This window comes from Macrobrachium rosenbergii, chromosome 57 (genome assembly GCF_040412425.1).
Source record: "Macrobrachium rosenbergii isolate ZJJX-2024 chromosome 57, ASM4041242v1, whole genome shotgun sequence".
In the NCBI taxonomy this organism is placed as follows: domain Eukaryota; kingdom Metazoa; phylum Arthropoda; class Malacostraca; order Decapoda; family Palaemonidae; genus Macrobrachium; species Macrobrachium rosenbergii.
The window spans coordinates 12,785,395-12,806,288 of NC_089797.1; the positions used below are offsets into that span (position 1 = coordinate 12,785,395).

The 20,894-nt window shown below is 38.8% G+C and overlaps 1 pseudogene; it reads right to left on the reverse strand.

Annotated features, from left to right (window-relative positions):
- Positions 1-1,976: 1,976 nt before the first annotated feature.
- LOC136836995 (zinc finger BED domain-containing protein 5-like) lies at positions 1,977-3,969 on the reverse strand (annotated as a pseudogene).
- Positions 3,970-20,894: the final 16,925 nt, after the last annotated feature.

The window sequence follows — 20,894 nt, forward strand, 5'->3', positions numbered from 1 at the left end:
CTTAAAGACTACTGAGACTAGAGGGCTGCAGATTGTATGTTGACCATCCACCCTCCAATCATCAAACATACCAGTTTGCAAGCCCCTCTAGCCTCAGTAGTTTTTATTTTATTTAAGGTTAAAGTTAGCCATAATCGTGCGTCTGGCAACGATATAGGCTAGGCCACAACTGGGCCGTGTTTAAAGTTTCATGGGGCGCGGCTCATTCATCATTATACCGACACCAACGAAATATAGATCTATTTTTGGTGGCCTTGATTATACAATGTTCAGAAAACTCGACTGCGCCGGAGAAACTTCAGCGCATTTTTATACAATATCATTCATAAATGATAATATAAACTATTATAGGTTATAAGGTGGTCTCTATACTAGTCTTTAGACACTCGTAGACCTAATTCATCCTTTGCTGAATTTTCTGAGGCCAGAAAAGGTCATTAGCTTCTTGTCAGACCAGTTCCTTGGTGACATTGCCTCCATAATGCTTGTCTTCACACACACACACACACTTGAATTTCCCGGATTTTAAGGAACGCGATTTCATATGCCTCCATTATTCCTTCTTTCTATTTATTTCTTAGCCTACCCGTTCCATCAGCCACTGCATTGACTCCTGAACATCTGCACAAATCATCTGTTCTCAGCAGTTCAGCGAAAACTTCCAGATTAGTCCCTTGTTCACTACTTAACCACCCCCACTCTCTCTCTCTCCATTTCAGCTAAACTATATCACATATGCTACTGAAATTCAATTATTTTTTTAACTAACATTGCAGTAAGCATTAACAGTTCCTTTTCGTAAAGATTTGTTGCCATTACAGCCTTCTGAAACCACTTAATCACTAATTACAAGTTATTCCAGAACTCATAGTTACATATTTACTCCGGGCATTCCAAATTCACAAGCGATGATGTAGGCTGAGTTGTCTTCAGAAATACCTCATTTCATTGGAAGACGATAATATTTTGCCGGTACCCTCATAAAGATAGACCACCTTACGTAGCTTTAATCTCGACCTAATGGCCTGTCCACACTAGCGGGCATGCCCGTCGGCCACTTCAGCCGTTTATATTTTCTCTCGCTCCTGAAGCATCGTTACCAGTCAATCGCATCGTTCTGGCTCCACACTCGGTCGGTCAGTATAGTGGAACGGGTTATGGGAACAGTGTTTGCCCGCCGATCAGGCCCGCTCGTCTGAACAGGCCTTAACAGAGGGGTTTTATGGGCTGAACTGGTGGCAATGTACAACTTAGCTCACTGTCCATAGCATCTCCTGTCAAATTACTGTTCAGATCCACCGATCTGAGCGTTTATTAGAGAACACGCTGCTTCATTTTTTGGTCCTTCATAGCAAATTTTGAGTCTTTTTAATGATATCAATACTCTGTCCTTTATGGTAGGGGAGTAGTGGCGTCACTGCACTCACAGGGTGCGTTGTAGGCAATACTTTTAGGCTAAAACCCCACGGATCCGGCGCGTGCATCTGCGTGCGTCCCCAACACTCAGCGTTTTGTACGTCTTGATCAACTGCCATAATTCAAATATGAGTGGCCCCATAGAGCGCATGCGCGTGGGTGGCATTCTGGAAATGAAGAAAATGTTTGTATTTACACCTATTATGTTTTTATTTGGCAAAACTTTTAAGGTTGTGTATAAATATTATTTTTGGTAGTAGTAACATCATAGAATATTGAAACACAATTACATTTCTTACCTAGGAATTATGTAACCTTCTAGTGGCACTATCTAGTCTATAAATATACATAATAGGCCATGTCTTGGTGCTGAATAGTGAATAGCCATTACTGTTCCAGTGATTAATCTTTATTCATTAAACTAAATCTCATAATTAAATAAAAACAAATAACTAAACTAAAATTTCACTTCGACAGAAAATTTAAACCATAATTTCAATTTGACAGAAAATTAACTGAGTAACATAAAATTGTTCAGATTATTTTGATTGTTTGTATGACTAAAATAAATTCTCAAAAACAGCAGTATCCAGAGGTGGATTGGAACTTTCTACATCATGGTACATATCTACATTAAATTTTTTCAATCATACTTTCAGAAATTGCCAGGTCTTTGCAACATTTCCCAGAAACTATTAGTGTTGTGCGAATTCTCAAAATTGATTCAAGCATCTTCAAACTCATTCTATTGCGAACTTTAGTCTTGACTGCTGTTACATGGGAGAATATTCTCTCCAAAACTGCATTGCTTACTGGTGTAGTTAAGCAATGCAGGGCATATGTAACAAGATTTTCAAAGGGCCTCTCATTTCCTCCTTCATAAATCTTTATTAAAGACCAAAACTGAACTGGGTCATCAGGAATACCCAATTTAAATATATATTCTTCAGACCAAGGATGGTACACAATTTTCTGTATTCCTCTTCACATTTTTCTAAGTTCTCTTCAATAAATGAAAAAAGGCAAAATTTTGAAAAGCCGGTCTATTTACTTGAGTGAGGATTTTTGAAGGCGATAAGTTATTTAAGCCATCAAAAAGGCTAAATTTTTCTGGTAGACGTACTTTCACTTGATCTACTAGTTCTATAAGCATTTCCTGACACCTCTTCTGCACAGTTTGACATTCACATGGCTTATAGTTTTCTTCTGCAGCAGTTGCTTTGCATTCCAACAAAAATTTAGCTCCAAAGTCAGTGTTTTCTAGTGGTAGTAATTTCCCTTCTGCATCATAGAGGCGGTGCTTTAAAGATTTAAAATGAGTGTCAGCTCATGAAGAAGTACAGAAGGACTAGCGTTTGTGGACTGAAAAAGAGAATTTATCCTTTCAAATTCAGTGACAATTGGAGAGGAGAATACAAAATAAAGATAGTTGCAGTCATCAGTTAACATATCAAACAAAATTCGTGCTTTGTATCGTACTTCTTGAGAGCTCTCCATACTGGCACACTGAAAATATGTCTTCAGTTCCAGCCAGTTTACAAGTATATTGTAGATTACCTTACCCCTTACAAGCCATCTGGTTGTAGATAGACCTAGAAATGGCAGTGGGATTCCCCACTCTTTCTTCCCCCAGCATTCAAGGTCTCAAACAGAATCTTGTACTTCTCACGTCTCAAAGTGCTCTTCTTGAACCATTTAGGTATTTCAAAGAGCATAAGCCCCTATTGAGGAAGGAGTTTATCAAAGCCCTTTTGTATGCAGAGAGCTAAACTGTGGCATGTGCATCCCATTTTCACACAGTTGGAAACTTGTGATTCGAGACCAAAGAGAGTTTTTTCCCCAGTCATGTTGCTAAGCGCCATCACTGGAGTAACCAATACAATTTTCTAGTACAATGCCATTCTTATCAAGTAAGGCTTTTGTTGCAGTAAACAAAGCTTCTCCACTCGTTTCACACACAGATACAAGCCCTAGGAATGCTGTCACCACTTCGTTGCAACATTATCGTAATACCGAACATAAATGCAGAGGTTCTTTTCATGATACATCAGTGGACTCATCAATCATTAAACAGTATTTCTTAGATTCAATAATCTTTTGACGTAGCTCCTCCTCAAAAGAGGGAGATATTACATTCTAATCAACATTGAACACTTAGTGCGATGCAACTGAATGTTTTTCAATTTACTACCAACAGCATTTTCTTTTATTACTTCACTAAATATGATCTATGGCTGAGATTGAACTATGACAGCAAACCATCACTGCAAGCTGAAGTTCAGCTTTCTTGAGGGCACGAGGTGAATTTGATGTTTTGAAGGGCCACTTCTTTCAAATATATTGGTTTTACTGAACTGATAGCCCCAACACCCACTTTGTGCTCTTTGGTATCAGTATGCCTGCTTTAATGGTGGTCTTCCTTGGCTGTAAAATTTTCTGACACACTTTACAGAAAGCTGATTTTCCATCTTTAGCTTTCATTAGCCATGGAAACTCCTTTCCATATTTCTGATACTTTCTTCCAGTATCATAATGTCCTTTCCACTTGGACATTGCAATAGCTGATAATAATAACAGGATCAATGAATCAATCAATAAAGTATGGTCCTGATCAGCTCAGTTCAACTGGACAACTGAAACAGAAACAAAGTCTGACAGAGTCACCGTATGGACAGTTGAGTTACAGTACAGTAGATGGTATGGTACGCGTATGGAACATAAACTATCCGACATACAAAATGGCAGTTTTTTTAGATTTTAGATTTAAGAAATAAAGATAACTTCCTCAGATTTAGGAATTTGACATGATTTATTACTGATGTCAAATATATTATGATAATATTAGCTGCCTCATTTATAGAAATAATAAAGAATATGATTAGGAATATTTTCATTGATTCAATGCCAGAATTTATTTGAAACTGCCAAATTTTAGCCCTTTATGATATTCTGCCAATTCACTGTTTTCCACTGCCAAACGCTCACTATACTGCCAAAAATCAGCAAATTTGGCAGTGAAAACTGCCAGTTGGCAACCCTGGTGTCAGGTGCGTTGCCGGGCTGCACGCGCAACGAACAAAACATTTTGTTTTTAGCCGCAGTAAGACGCGCGTCTCCGAGCAGGGGTCCACATGAAGGAAGAATTAATTACCGCTGTGTACCGGCGACAGCCAATATGGGATCCCAGACATCGCCATCATAAAGATCGGAATGTGATCCAGAAATTGTGGATGGAGACTGGTTTAGAACTGGAAGTTAATGATATCAGTAAGTATTTAATATACCCTTTATTGGAATATAAATTGATACATTTTATGAGCAAGAACGTTTTACTTTTCCATGCTATTAAATAAACAAGACATGCCTAAACTCTAGTATACTGGTATATACTAAAATCATAAAATATGGATACAATTTGGAAATTAAAGCAAACAGGTTCGAGAACATTACATAGACCTATCAATCATACTGCCAGGCAACTTCCCCTGTTGGAGTACAGAAGTAATCAGCAAATTTATTCCTTATATTTTTGGCACACTCTTTGTAAAGATTATTTCTCCTGGCAATACAAATGGAGCGTTTAGGCCTCTCGTTCAGGACCATCTATTGTGTGGTTACTGTCGATACCTTTAAATCCATCATTTGTTAATACAATGTTATGCAAGATGCATGTTGCTTTAGTTATTAAATTGCACCACTGATATGTTTCAATGCTTTTTTTTTTTTTTTTGCAAAATCCGCCACTTTGCCGTAAGAATACCAAAAGCACATTCCACCATTCTTCTGGCACGTGATAGCCTGTAATTGAAGATGCGTTTCTTTTCGTCTAGTTGCTGTCGTGGGAATGGTCTCATTAAGTGTTCTAGTAAAGGATAAGCCTCATCTCCCAATAATACATATGGTTGGGACACATCTGTATTTGGAAGTTTTGTGTCCTGTGGTATATTCAATGCATCCATCTCAAATTTTTATAAAATGATGAACCTTGAAATATTCCTCCATCACTTTCTCGACCGAAGGCACCAACATCAATCACTATAAATTTACAATCTGCTCCTGCAACTGCTTGTAAGTTGATGGAAAAGTATTGCTTGTAATTATAATACATTGATCCTGACTGCAGTGGACATTTGATCCGTATGTGTTTTCCATCAATGCTACCCAAACAATTTGGAAAATCACATTTAGATGCGTATCTTGCAGAATTTTCCAGCCAGATCTCCTTTGTTGGATATGGAAGATATGTATCTTGAAATGTTCCCCATATAGCCTCATACTTCCTTCACAATCCTTGATACAGAAGTTTTCCCCATGAGAAAATGTAAAGGCTAGTGAAGTATGAATGTATAACAGCTGGTATATATATATATAAAAAAAAAAAAAAAAAAAAAGATTGTATTTTTATATATCGTATATAGAAACGTACACACAAACACGCATTTATATATACACAATGCGTATATCAATCATGAGTGAATACACCAGTGTATGAATTTTATAAATATACTAGCCTCGGTATATGATCATTTCTTATATCATTATTATATTAATTAATTTAATTAATATGATATATTTTTTTGGCAGATGAACTGAAGTCGAAGTGGCGAGGAATTCGAGATTACTATAAAATATTACTAAATATCGAGCTGATTAAAAAAATTCAGATGAACTGAGGTCGTTCAGGAGATTCATGTGACGTCATATCACGTTCAAACTGGCCACACATTTTCGTCAGATGTCGTTTTAAATGACACTTTGTTAACCCGTGATCGAGTCACTAACATCGTATCAACACCTAGACAACATGATAGTGAAGATGATGCACATCATTCTGCTGAGAAGTATCCCAGTAACACATTGCAAGGAAGAACAACTCATCATAATTGCGTTCTTGATGAATCACAACTAGAGCGAAACGAACAGCCCAGGACCAAGTCAGATGATGCCACAAAATAATGATGATGATGACGATGAGGAAGGAGCTCGGAAGTCGCAAAAGGAGAAAATTACAAATAGTAAGCAGGTGCTTCAGCACCGTGTATGTAACAACAATGAAAGAAAACGAACGGCAAAACGGAAAATCAGATGATGATTATCGACAGGAGTTGATCACACTTGAGAGTAAAAAACTCGAATTACTGACAAAGAAAATGAATGAAGATGATGATGATCTGCTCTATTTTCGGAGTTTGTTACCGGAGTTTCGGTCATTGCCCAGAAACAGGAAGATGTTTCTAAAAATCAAATTTCAAGAGCTTTTGCTACAAGAAATAGATGCAACAGCAGCCGAGCCAGACACCATCTCCTACCTTGCCGCAATCAAACGTAGACCTACAACAATCAGCTCAATTTTGAGTTTAATCAAGTGTTATAATTTGCAGTTATAATAAAGGATTCAAATAGTTTTTTTTTTATATTTTAGTGGATACATTTATGTGAATACTTTGTTTCAGAATTTTTGTATCTCGTGTTCAGTTCACACAATCTACGTCTGATTTTTTATTGAATAAAGTAAAGTACAACTTTACAAATTTCAAAATCAGTAATCCTTACCTGAGATTACTACAAGTCTCTTCCGTTGATATTGATCGCCTGTAGTTGGTATCACATTTTAATATTCTAGACATAATGCCCTCGTGAATGAAATCAAATGTTTCTGGCGACATCCGACAATATTCAAAAAACTTGTCTGAGTGCCGTCTTAACTTATGAAAAGAGTGTTTCATATTCTCACTCTTTCCTCGTTCTAAATTTATGTCATGAGTCCAGATTTTACTATTCTTCAACACTTCTAACCTGGTTGACAGTAATGAGTCATAGAGCAAACTTCTCATGCTCCTCCTCCATGACGGCAAGTGCTGCTGAACTGTCGTCTTGTAACCGTCACTCGCTTTGTCTGGTTGGGCCATACACGCAGAAGACGGACACGCTGATAGACGGACGAGGCTGCTTTGGCAGCCTTGGATGCACGCGCCGGATCTGGTGGGGCCTTTAGCCTTATAAGGGTTCTTTGCTGCGAAAACCTCAATGTCCACAACTGACATCAGCCTTTCGTTACTACCACGCGTTTTGAACTTTCTGCTATAAAAAGCAATTGGGTGTAATTTCCCCTCAAATTTCTGCATCAAACGCACTATACGCTTCTGACTCAGCGTCAGTCACAGGTGAGCGGTTGATAAAATCTGGAAACTTCAAAACTGGTGGGTTCACCAAGCGTTCTTAAGCTTCTCAAAAGCTAATTGTTGACTATCACCCAAACAAACTTAATGTCTTCTATATTAACAAATCTGTCAATGGAGGCCTTATTGTAGAAAAATTCCGCACAAAATACGTGAAAAGAAACCGTGCCCATACCTAAGACGAACAGTCTGTTTCCTCGTTTTGGGAACTGGAAAATTCTGGCCTTTAACTTTCTCATCATTCCTCCTGACTCCTCTTTAGAGATAACATGTCCTAAATAGACAATTTTCTCTTCAGAAACTCATTTGGCCAATTTGACGCTAATCCAACGAACCGTAATCCTTGAGGACTTCTTTTAACACCTTTGATGTTCTTCAATTGTATCTGTGCATATAGGAATGTCATCCATGTACACAAACACCGACTTTCTAACAAGCCATGAGTACTGTGTTAACCAGTCTAGTAAATGTATTGGGGACCCTTGTAATCCAAAAGGCATCTATTAAACTCGTAATGTCCCTTTGGTACCGAAAATGCTGTATATTTACGGCTACTCTCACAAGCGGAACCTGTAAAACCGTTGCATAAGATCTATAGATGAATATATATTGCCCGCACCGATCTCAACAAACAAATCTGGCAAACAAGCTACAGGATATCTATCTGGGCATGTTTTTCATTCAATTTACGAAAATCTACACAAACTCTGATACCATCTTGGAACTGCAAACAAAGGAAAATTATACGGAGAATTGGATGGCTAATGCCTTCCGACTCCACCTCTAGAACTTCTTTCTCTACTTCTTCTCTGATCTTAAAGAATTCGATATGCTGGAATATATATGGGTTGTACCCTTTTCTAGGCTTGGATTGAATGTTCTAAAACATCTGTAACTCCTAATTTATCTCCCTTCAAGCAATGATATCTAGATATTCTTCCTTTACTTTCTCTACTTTATCTGGTCAATCAGGATAATCAACTTTAGTCAAATGTTCATGCAGGTTCTGACTTCGGAACTGTTGCTCCTCATTGAGGAGAACATATTCCCTGTCTCACAAAAGCCTCACTAATTTATATTTCTTCATTAAACTCTTAAAATCAATTACATGTTTGCTGCAGTATTTTTCACTGAGTCTTGATAGCTAACCAATTCTACTGTAGTCACGCCTGCGACTGAAACTTCATTTACTGACACCCCGTACTCCTGGCGTCTTTAGTTTCTCGGTTCCCTCCAACAACGCTTACTTGAGAGAGCTTTTTCTCTTTCATGACACTTTAACCAAGTAGGAACACCATGGTTTGCAATTCAATATCTTCCAACAAAAAATCCAGCACTGAAGATCTGTGGAATATCTTCCTCTCTAATGGCAGTGTTACATGTCTCCAGACTGTCTTAGGTTTCTCACAGTTTTTTTCCTGTGTATATATGGAACAAAACATGCAAACACCTATTGCCAATCCCCTGAATTCCCGTAGATGTTGATGTTATGTGCGCCACGGAAAGGGTGTCCTAGCAAAACCATTTCACCCTAAAGTGATCTTCTGTGACCAAAATGATTCTACACTATTATCATACTTGATACAAAGCGTGAAATGACGAACCTGAAATATTGATTTCACCAAGCATACGTCACACTGTATCTCACTAGTAGGGACTAGTTGCACTCTGGAAACTTCCAAGTGAAAAAGGTCAGCATTTACTAAAGTTAACTGAACTACCGGAAATCCAATGAAAATAGAAATTTCACTGCCATTAGAATCCACGTCACAATCGGCCTGGGTTCAGTGATTCTGGGCCTGATTACTCATTGTATCCTGTGTCAAGTCTTCAGACATCTTGTAGAAAATTCTGCTGTTCCTTTGTGTATCTAGGAACATCATGTGGAATTCTCCTGTCATATCTAGAAAAACACGCCCGTGACTTTCCTGAATAATCTCTATTCTTGTGGCTGAGCAAAATCTCATCCATGATCGAAAGATTCATAAGCTGAACAATATCTCCTCTGCAATCTGATTTACTATATTACTGATTTTATCACAATTAAAACAACGTATCATTGTGACTGATCTCTCTGGAATTTTCTTCGATTCTACTCGTGCACATGTCTTCGCTTTGTGGCATAATTTCCTGAATGTGAGGGACTATCATTGTTCTGTGGTTTCAGAAACCGCAGCAGACATCTTGCACCTCCCTGTACAAAACTACTGTCAGTGTCAGACATTTTTGATAGATTTTTATTAATCTGTGTGCAAACAAAGAGGATTCATCTGTATCAAGATCAATTCTTTGTCAAAACTATCTACAATTACATCTGGGACGGCGTTAAAGGCAAACAAGTGTAGCAATCTTTCAAAATTATCAGGAGATATTGTTTCCAGTTACCATGGAGGCCTGTTACAGATTTCTTTGCTCACCTACTGCATCAAATAAATTCGCACTGTATGTGACCAGTGAATCATTGCCCTTCTTTATTTTGAAATCTCGCAAATTCAGACTGCACTCACGTTGAACTCCGCCATAAGTAGCTCGTAGAAATTTCTGCAGTTCATTCAGTTTTACACCTTCTGAACCCAGAAACTACGTGCCCGTTTCAATATCTCCTTTATCAAATCAAGTGCTTTGGCCTCTGTTAGGCTTCAGCGCCATTAAGTAATTTTCTTGGAATTCCAATTAATTTCACTGACTCAATGAAAGTTTCTATATTTTAGGTTGGCTAAAATCCAACTAACCCTTGAAATTAAGTAATTCCCCGTACTGCGCTCATGCACTTATACCACAACTGATTTGGATATTGCTTGCTGCATGTCCGGCATTTGTAAGTGATTACACCCTGGGCGTAACAACATAAGAAACCAAAAAGAACACTAGAAAGGCAAAGTTACCTCTAAAGAAGAGACAGAAAACGGAGTTCTATTACGCTTACAAATCGGGTACTCACCAATTTGAACGAAAACGGAGCTCTGTGCAACCTGTAGCGTCACCATCTCGAAGAGCGAAGCAGAGGAAACAAGCGTGATTTTGTTGAATCACCACTGCAATTAACTCACAATGCGCCACCAATCGCACTTATTTGGGTATTTTGTTAACCCCAAAATTGCTCTAGAGATTACCCAGATCTATTTCACAACTCCCCACTCCCAATACTCGAATAGAGATGGAAGAAAAAAGATTCCCCGTATTTCACATGTAACTCGACACTCTTATCACCAGCCTGTTAGGTGACTATGGTCGCTTCTGCCAAGCATAAATCACGCGCGGGTACTTGGGCATCAACGTTATCAATTAGTCTATTATTAATCTCCCTCTTCCTTTACCCTTGGCCAAAACTATTTAACTTTTACCCGCTGCCACCATTAAACTCTGTTACAGGAACAGATCAACACTTTTTGGAAGTGTCGTGGCGTGATCTTAGCGATCTATCTTCAGGAAAAGGACGTAAAAAGGTTCGACCCTAATCTCACTAGCACTTCCCCCTCTCTCTCTCTCTCAGCCCAAATCCCTCTCTCTCTCTCTCTCAGCCCAAATCCTCTCTCTCTCTCTCTCTCATCGTTTACCGAAGCTCATCCACCCGACCTCTCTCATTCTCACAAGTAATTAAATGGACTATTTAAAGAAACACAATCGTTCCGACAAAAATAGGTTTATTATTCAAATAACCCAACAAGAAATGAATAAAACAAAGCAAAGATTAAAATGCATAATAAATTAATTATCGAGTCAGATAACTAAACTCTGAACTGCCAAACACTTCTGATTAAAGAAGTCTCACTATGGCTAATAGCCTGAAAATATCCAAACTCACACATACTCCCCAAATCAATAACTAAAGTCATGTAAAAAAAAACAGTCTACACATGTTATTCGAACCAGTCCACATGTTATTCCAACTTGTCCACAGACATCTGTTGAAGGAATTAAACATGATAGAAAACTCCCAAAAACATATGAAATGCAAAACACAATAATGGAAAGTGTAAAATGCATGGCAAGATATAGCAAACGTAACATAACAAATAATAATATAAAGAGGTATGAATATTCATGTTAAATCTCCCACACCAGTTCAAAGTTCATAATGATCAAAATCATGGTAAAAATCCACAAGTTCAATTTCTCCCATAGAAACAGAGATTTCAAACTCTACCTTATCTGCCGATTTCAAAGCCTGGATCCTCTCCAAAGCTACGTCTAGACAACTGCAGTTCTATCACGTTAATGAACGATCAAACTCACTTTTAGGGCAGATTTTGGCATAATCTAGATCAAATTAACGCACGTACTCACGAATATACATAACACTCGGAGACCACCTGACCGGCAATATTGCTGAGTTCTCACGCAGATAGCTGAGAATCAAACTATTGCTGAATACAAAGATTTTACATCGGAGTCTCTCGCCCTAGTTCATCTGACTCCGAAATTCTTTCATCACATCTTAAAGCATTGAAGCTATGAAATGCATATATGTGTCCTTTAAAATTGTAGCAGCCATATTTTCTGAAATATATACATATATATATTGTTACAAACCTTATTGTGAGGCTGTAACGCAGGTTCTATAGCCTGCTGAAATCTGAGCAGTAATGTTTTAATACCTCAAGTACTAGTCGAAAGACGGAACAAACACAAGAGGAAAAGTTAACAATATTTATTATTACAACACCAATCAAATATTAATTGATAGAACAACTGCACTGTACAAACAAACAGGACGGTAGACATATCGAAAAACATACAGGAATAACCCCGTCTCAAGAACACTAAATCTGAAACTAACCTAACATAGAATAAGCAGAACCAGTCAAAATAACTAATAGCGTAATATGCCGACCCAACAAATAAACACTACTGCTAAACAGAAAGAAAGAAGTGTTAAAACACGGAAAACCTTAAGATTCCTACCTAGTCTTAAGAAGCTATAATTAATATATACAATTACACTAAAGACTATAACAGAGCCTCAGATATAATTCATATATGATTATAAATAAATCAATAAGGTTTAATAACAAGCTTGAGAACCACAAAAATACACGAAGGAGGCAAAATCAGAAAAATACACCAGACTAGTTACCGTAAATCACACCCAAATATATAAAACTTGTGAGTTCTATAATTGAAACAATCGTACAAAAAAAAGGAGAATGGTTACCTCTTACTCGGCTGCCACTCCAACCCCCTGCTAAGTGGACGAATGATATCTGAGTCAGATCAAGATTATCGTCATCAAAGGTAGACCACCACGAATAGCAACTAAAGGAGGTCTTACCTGGCGAAAGCCTCCCTATGACTCTAACTCATCCGCGGGGCTCCCTTTTAGGCGTGACGGACATCAGAAGAAGGAACAATAAATACTTGATTCCCTTTCACGGCTCAATATCCCAAGCCAGGAATGAAACAAAGCGTAAGGTGCGGGTGACACAATCGCCTGCAGTAACGAGATTTTCAGCACCAAAGACGGAGTTCCAGTCGTACTTGGGTGACGAGAAAGGACCTGCAAATGCGGCCCCGACAATACAGCAAAGGCACAATAAGTGGTAGTCATGTCTACAGCCAAACCGTCAGGGAAGGTGCAAGGATGAGAACTGTTACATCGTAAACACAATTCCATTGCGACGAAAACTCTCCACACTCGACCACGTCACTCAAAAATATAGGAAACGTAAAAATCGTTAATGAGGTCGTTAAAACACTAAACAAGCGAGAGGAGCGGCAAACAAAATAACGAACTCTTATCCCCGCCACCAAATGTACGTGGCTTAAATCTTACAATTAAATATACAAAATGATTTTAGGAAAAATACTAACATAACACGTTAATGAAAACTACCAAGGCAGAAAAATCTTAAGCATTAAAATATATCGAAAGGTGCAAGCAGTCTTAAACAAGCAGTTTACATGAATAAAGTTACTCTAACCTGATACCTTCCTCCCCGAAAAAAAAAAAAAATTATTAAAGAAAAATTTTTTTTATGTTAGTAGACAACAAGGAAATACCTTAATTCCAAATATATTCCTGAAAAGGAAAATTACCAAAGAATCAATAAGTTCCAAAAAAAAAAAAACTCCAACAACCTAGCTAAGCATACCCTAGGCTAACAACCTTTCCAGTCCTGCTAAAGCACACACACTTGCATACACACCTGAAAAGGAAAACATTAACCTGAAAACCAACACAGTTTGATTAGTAATAGACACATTAAGAAGCAAAGCAATCAATTAATGCCAATAGTCTTTTCCTTTTACGAAACAACTGAAGAGAATTGGGTAGGAATAGAGACACGAGACCAGAAATACCAAACCATAGGCTAACTTAAGCTCAAGGAGAGGGCATCAGGCAATTTATTTTTACGTGCCCTTCACATGTTTAATTTCCAAAGTGAATTCCTGTAGCTGAAATTGCCCAGCAGAAGTATCCTTTGGTTTCACCCTTCATACGTTCTATGAACACCAGGGATTATGATCAGTCAGACCTGTATAGGAAAGAAAGGTAGTCACATATGGTTTAAAATGTTCCTAATGTGCAGACAAAGGAAGGGCTTCCTTTTCAATAGTTGAATATCTCCTTTCAGCAGTCGATAGTTTTCGACTGAAATAGGATATTGGATACTTCACCATCCTCACACCGCTGGAACAAAGCACCACGATTCCTACTTCGCTAGCATCCACTGCAATAATAAAAGGCTTTTAAAATTAGGAGACCAAAATAGGTCTGGAGATGAGAATGGTCTTTAATTTTTGAAGGCCTCTTCACATTGGGGACCCACAAAAATTTACGCCCCTTCTCCAACAAATTTGTCAAGGGTTGAGCAATATCTGCAAAATTTACCGTATGGAAAACGGCGATGGTACCCTGTCCATGCCTAACACTCTTCTTTGAATATTACTAGGTTGCTTCAAATTGATGATGGCCTCGAGATTAGACGTCTGGGAACTACCTGCATTTTGGAAACCAACCTCGTGACCCAAAGTAAACCACCTTGGCCTTACCAGAGCTCACACTTACCCAGATTTATTACCAAACCAGCAGCTCTCAAAGCTTCAAACACTTTCCTAAGACGAAATATATGGGTTTGCCAGTCATTGCTATATACAACCAGGTCGATAATATAAATCTGTACCCTCCAGCCTGAAAATCACCCTATTCATGGGTACTCTGGAAGGTACAGGCGGCATTCTTCATGCCGAATGGCATGACCTTACGTCATAAAGGCCGAAGGGTGTGACAAAAGCAGAATTCCACGTTGCTCCGATCAGACAGAGGGAACAATGCACCCTTCAGAAGGTCTAATTTGGTAATAAATTTAGCTGACCCTATCTGATCGAGACAATCATCAATCCTAGGTAATGGGAAAGAATCGTTTTTAGTATGAGCATTCACCTTTCGGTAGTCCACACACATCCGGAACTTCCCGTCAGCCTTTTTAACCAAGACTATCGGGGAGCTCCATGGACTCACCGAAGGCTGAATAAGGTCGTGATCTAACATATACTTTATTTCTCCTCGACAATCCCCTCTTGCAGGATTCAACCTATGAGACTCTGTTTAACTGGGGAAGCATTCCCCATCCACATCACGCGTGGAGGAAATGGAGTTCGTCAGGTGAATCCTAGAAATAAATCTGGAAAGAAGCAATCAAATTAAGAATATCATTTTTTTGGTCAGGTCTAAATAGGCAAACCTTCACGTAAAACTTCTAAGCTGTGGAGTACCAAACAAAGCATCGGAAGGTACCTGACACAAATATTCCTGAATCCTCTAGTGGTAATTCTACAGCCTCCTTCTAAACTCATACACCCTATTTAAGAGGTTCAGATCACTTACAATGATAAGCCCTTAACCTATTTATGAAATACTCTACACTTTCTACGGGTTCCAGGAGCTTCAATTTCATAATTCACCTCGGACAGCTTCACTAACACCTTCCAAGGTCCCTTATACCTAGGCTCAAGAAAATTGTCTGGGTCCATACTTAATGCTAACACCATTTCCCCAGGCTCAAAAGACCGTACTTTGGTCTTCTTGTCAAAATTATATTTCATAAGGGCCTGAGAACATTTCAAATTCTCTTGAGCAAATGCCCAAGCCGAAGACAACCTATTCTTTAAACTTTCCATAAATTCACCTATGGGCAAATTTGCCTTTTGACCAGTCTCAAACTAACTCTCAAAAATTCCAGGTCGGACCTTATGGCCAAGACTAGTTCAAATGGAACTACACCTGTAGATGCATTTGAATGGCTATAAAGCGAGAAGCGAATGGAAGTGCTTTATCCCACTCGTCTCCTTGTTCATAGCAGTGTTTCTTTAAGATTGATTTGGTCTGGTGGCTCCTTTCACCACCCCCATTTCCAGGATAAGGTACCGCTGGCAGTGTGATGAATGGCCAGTTCATCACACTTACCCCTAAATACCTTACTCGTGAAATTCGTACCGCAATCGGTTTGAATAACCCGAGGAAGACCATACCTGCAAAAAAATTCAATTAACTTGTCAAAAATAACTTTAGATGTAATTCGTCTCAAAGGGTATATATACAAACCCAGTCTTGGTCTTAGGCAATGGACCAACTACATCCACCAACTCGGCAAATGGACCACAATTGCAGGAATTGGAGTGTAAAGACACTTAGGAATGGGTTGATTGGGCTTCCATCACACCTGACATGCCTCATTGTTTGACAAACAACTTTACGAATTTCATTCCAGGCCACCACTTTGGCTAAATTTTGAAAGTCTTCATACCCCAAAGTGACCTGAAAAGGAATTATGGTGAGAGCTAGTTTCAATACATAATCATGAAATGGAGTAAAGGGACAACAATTCTATACGAAAGTCTGACCCAAATCCTCAGTGGGAAGACGACTAAACCTATACAATACGCCATTAAGTATTCCAAATTTTGGTTTAGTTAAGTCTGATAAGTCACCTAATTCAAAATTAAACTCTTCTTTCTGAGCTCTTATAAATGCTAACCTGTCCCAACCAGGTTTCAAAAGGTCATTACTACTACCACTACTACTAACTATGACCGGGCCTCTCTACATCTACTTCTAAACTGCAACATCAAATCATCGTCGTCCAGTAATTAAATCAGCAGCTTTAGCTGCAACCTGGAGTTGTTACTGCCGCCACTGAACTGTATGTACACTTAATATGAGGAATGTTTCACAACCTTTAGCATCCAACATATCATTTCCAATATGCCATCACCACCAGGGACAGGAAGACTTCCTACCACAGCCAACTCTGTCACATTATCATACCCAGAGACGACAACCTCCACCTCCACCAGGGGGCAGAAACAACAGTGTCCGGGAATCCTCCCAAAACAATATAATTCCCTGAGATATGGTACCGTCTCACCCAGGAGGCCTCCTTCAACACCAGAGACCAGGCTGCCCCTGTGTCCCTCAAAAACCTTGGGATGGAGCTCTTCTCAAATACCAAATTGCCAAGTCATATATATTTGTCATATTCCAGTCACAACTTACCATCAGACTTAACATGTGGACCTACACTACTACTATTACTACTACTAACACTACTCTTCTCTACAGGACAAGATCCGGAATTAGAAACAGAAGTGGAAGCACCATTGTCAACCATCAGAGACACGGGACTACAAATATTATTATTTCCCTGGAGATACTTTCTCCGAGCATTTGCACTGTGCCTGAAAATGCCTGCCTTACCACACCAAAAACATTTTTTGATTACCCCTATTACTACCATTCTGTTTATGAATTATTATTACCAGGGTTATTTTTATCAGAATTATAAATTGTATAGGGTCTCTGAGACAATGTATTATTATTAGGCCGACTACGCTGACTAAACTGATTATTATTATGGTACCTGGGGGAGGAGAAATTCATATTAGACCTGGAAGAGGGATTAGCGCGGGGACGATGATTAAAGTCACCCGACTCCGACTTATGAGTCAAAACAAATTCATCCGCTATCTGTGCTGACTCTACTTAAACTAGCCTTCACTTCTTCCAAGAATTTTACTCTCAGCTCCTTACTACAGAATTTTTAAACTCCTCCAACAAAAACAGTTCTCTCAAAGCTGCCAAAGATACCACTTGACGACTCTTAAGCCAGTCATCCAACTGCTCCTCCTTCATACGAGCAAACTCCACATATGAAAGAGAGGGGGTCTTTACAGAGTTTCTAAATTTTAAACGGTAAGCCTCGGGTACCAGATCATAGGCCTTTAAAACCAGGCTTTTAACCTTCTGGTAATCCTTGGCTACCGTTTCATCTAGGGCATTATACACTCTGACGGCCTTACCCACTAACCGGCACTGGATAAGGACCGTCCACATTTCAGAAGGCCAGGACAAACGAGAAGCTACCCTCTCAGAAAAGCTTTGAAAAAATCTGGCACACTGGCTTCATCAAAAACTGGCACCAATTTGGAGTGCCACTCACGATAAATTTACCCAGCAATGCAGGATTGGGGGAACTAGAAAAATCATCCTATTGGTCCCGAAACCCTAGCCATCTCTAGTTTCCAAGTTGGCAATTTCCAGCTTTCGTGTCTCCTCACCTCTCATTCTCTTCAAACTCTAGTTTTCTCAATTCCACGTTTACACAATAGTTTTAAATTCAATGTCTTCCTTGGACTCAGCCACAGGAGGTAATTCATTAACTCCTAACTGAGTGGGATCACAAAGGGTTTAAGGAATTATTAACAGGAGGCTCAAAATTACTTGGGACCCTCATAGTCACACCAGTGCGTGGAGGATCATCAAACAGGAGTAGAATCCTGCCGAAACACTACCTGATCCTCCTCTCGTCAGGTCCAGTCCTCACACCTCTCATTCTCACTATCTTCATTCCTAACTAAATTTTCAGCCTCTTCATTTCCTGTCAACCTTCTGCCTAACTAAATCAAAATATGTTTGCGGAATCCATGCTTTAAGCCGAATTCCCAACCAACTGGCACAACTCAACAAATACTTCTTACTCAACACTGAGAGATACCTAAGACAATCTACCGACCCCAAAAATTAGCAGGATTAAATTCAAAATTATCCATACTAGCAAATTAATGGGGAGAAGAAAGGTACCCTTAAAATAAACAAATCTGCCAACCCAAACCTCCCGTGTGGAACCACCGACCAATGTCTTGAGTTTACTGCTACCAGATCCTGTCACGGTCGCCAATCTGTTACAAACCTTATTGTGAGGCTGTAACGCAGGTTCTATAGCCTGCTGAAATCTGAGCAGTAATGTTTTAATACCTCAAGTACACTGGTCAGGGCGGATCAAACACAGGAAAAGTTAACAATATTTATTATTACAACACCAATCAAATATTAATTGATAAGAACAACTGCTTGCACTGTACAAACAAACAGGACGGTGAACATATCAGAAAAACATACCAAGGAATAACCCGTCCTCAAGAACACCTAAATCTAAGAAACTAACCCTAACATAGAATAAGCAGAACCAGTCAAAATAACTAATAGCGTAATATGCCGGCCAACAAATAAACACTACCTATTATGCTAAACAGAAAGAAAGAAGTGGTAAGAAACAACACGGAAAACCTTAAGATTCCTACCTAGTCTTACAAGCTATAATTAATATATACAATTACACTAAAGACAATAACTGAGCCTCAGATATTCATAATATGATTATAAATAAATCAATAAAGGTTTAATAACAGACTTGAAGAGCCACAAAAATACACGAAAGGAGGCAAAATCAGAAAAATACACCAGGCTAGTTACCGTAAATCACACCCAAATAACATAAAACTTGTGAGTTCTATAATTGGAAACAATCACGTACAAAAAAGAATGTTCAGAGATTACATATACTCGGCTGCCCTCCAACCCCTGCTAAGTGGACGAATGATACTCTAGGTCAGGTCAAGATTATCGTCATCAAGGTGGGCCCACGAATAGCAACTAAAGAGGTCTTGCCACAACTTGCGAAAGCCTCCTACTTGACTCCTAACTCATCCGCAGGGCTCCCATACAGGCGTGACGGACATCAGAAGAAGGGAACAATAAATACTTGATTCCCTTTCACGGCTCAATATCCCAAGCCAGGAATGAAACAAAGCGTAAGGTCGCAGGTGACACAATCGCCTGCAGTAACAATTTCAGCACCAAAGACGGGTTCAGTCGTCGCAGGTGACCGAAAGGACCTGCAAATGCAGCCGGCAATACAACAAAAACGACTTTTTAAATGATAAGAAACTGTCTACCATAGTAGAGTTTTACAAGGATGTACACAGATGAAATCCTTCTAAATGCCCAAATTTCTGTAGCAAAGAGTCACTTTCTAACTAAGAATGAAAAGCCTAAGAATGTGCCTACTCAAAAATTCTTAAAATTGTTAAAATTCTCATCACCCTTCCAGTAACTACTGCCAGCAATGAACGACTGTTTTCAGTGCTTAGTTTAGTTAAAACGTATCTACAAACTACCATGAAAAATGATCGCTTGAGTGACTTGCTTCTCATGGCCCCAGAAAAGGAGCTTGTTAAAAATCTTAACTATGACATACTGGTTAATAATTTTGCAAAATTAAGATCAAGGCGGTATCCACTCATGTAGTAGATAATATTTGAAATGCATGAAGCATATGTTTATTTCAAAATTTCCTAAGCGGAACCTTGTTAAAATTATGCACCATTTTATCTGTACACATTTTCCCCAAGCTTAAGATCTTTCTGTTCACATCAACTTTTCTTGTTTTCCTGAATGACCCTTGTGTAGGTAGTGAGCTATATATAATGTAACATGTTAAACTGCAGATATTCTAGGACCAATACTGTGGTTTATAACTTGATTTGTTTAGAAATTTCCACTACCTTTTCATCTTCATCTGTTATCTCAAAATTTGATGTAGGTACAGAATTTTTAAAGAATAAAAATTCTTAAAATTTCCTTAAGTGGATTCAAATTGCTCCTATTTTGTTGATATTTCTAAAAATTTTCGGGGGGGACCTTGCAGCTGCCTCTGGACCCCTCAGCTGTTTAGGCTCGCTTCGCTCGCCACCCTCCCCTTTCAGGAGAGGTGGGGGCCTCAAATAAACCTTTGCCCCCCCCAAAAGGAAATTAAAAGCAGATAACAGCAGGCTGCCATGAAGTGTCTAGTTTGGTGAGAATGAAAGCACCGTGTATTCGAGGCTCGAGTGTGGAAATTCATTAGTACTAGTTATAGGAAAATATTCAAACATAAATCACTTTTAGTGTGCAATAATTACTTAGATTGATTACAGCTTAACTCACAGTTGTAGAAGCAGTTTGCCATGATTAAACTGGCC